At 46.7% G+C, this 890-nt stretch overlaps 1 pseudogene; it reads left to right on the top strand.

Annotated features, from left to right (window-relative positions):
- The first annotated feature begins 325 nt into the window (after nt 1-325).
- On the top strand, nt 326-443 carry LOC124560906 (annotated as a pseudogene).
- The last annotated feature ends 447 nt before the right edge of the window (nt 444-890 follow it).

The following is an 890-nucleotide window of genomic DNA, read 5'->3' as shown; positions in this document are numbered from 1 at the left end:
ACACTACATTTCCTTCTAACGGCGCAGTCCCTAAAGAAAGCGGCCAATCTCTCTTAGCTCACGGCCGAACTCACCACCGTCAATCAAAATTAAGCACATCTTAAAATTTACTGTCGCTGTATTTTTGTTTGTTACTGAGCAGAAAATCTACACTCTTAAGAAGTTCTTAAAATTGGCTGACTTTTTTGGACTAGGGTGTTAGTTGCATATTTTTGTTAGATGCATATTATTATAAAACAGGGCTGAGAACCATGGCCCGTTCGTAAACTTGATCGGGGCTGTATGCGGCCCGCAGGCCGTTGTGTGACGACCATTCGTTTAGACGGCCAACGGCCTTGCCGCAGTGGTATCACCGGTTCCCGTCAGATCACCGAAGTTAAGCCGTGTCGGGCTGGGCTAGCACTTGGATGGGTGACCATCTGGTCCGCCGAGCGCTGTTGGCAAGCAGGGTGCTCTCAGCCCTAGTTAAGCAAACTGAGAAGCTACTTGATTGAGAATTGGCAGCTCCGGTCTCGTAAACTGACAACGGATGAGAGAGCGGTGTGCTGACTACATGCCCCTCCATATCCGCATCCAGTGACGCCTGTGGTCTGAGGATGATACGGTGGCCGGTAAACACCGTTGGTTCGGACGCAGTTTAGTTTAGCATTTGTTTAGAAGATCTCATGTGAATGTGCCTTTCGTACATCGGGCAGAGGACGCATACGGTCCATGAAAGATGTACGGAACATTGAAAATACCTATGCATAGATATGTAATACAACTGGCTAAGTCGTATTGACTTTATTGAGCACAAAGAACACTCTTTTCAGAATTATTTCTGTCTTCAGAAATCCACGCAGTGCAAGGACAAGAGCTTTAAAAGTTGTGTACGTAACATGAGATGACGG

The sequence above is a fragment of the Schistocerca americana genome, chromosome 1, assembly GCF_021461395.2.
Source record: "Schistocerca americana isolate TAMUIC-IGC-003095 chromosome 1, iqSchAmer2.1, whole genome shotgun sequence".
Lineage (NCBI taxonomy): Eukaryota > Metazoa > Arthropoda > Insecta > Orthoptera > Acrididae > Schistocerca > Schistocerca americana.
Note: the sequence above shows the minus strand (reverse complement) of the source record. Positions and strands in the feature narration are given on the sequence as shown.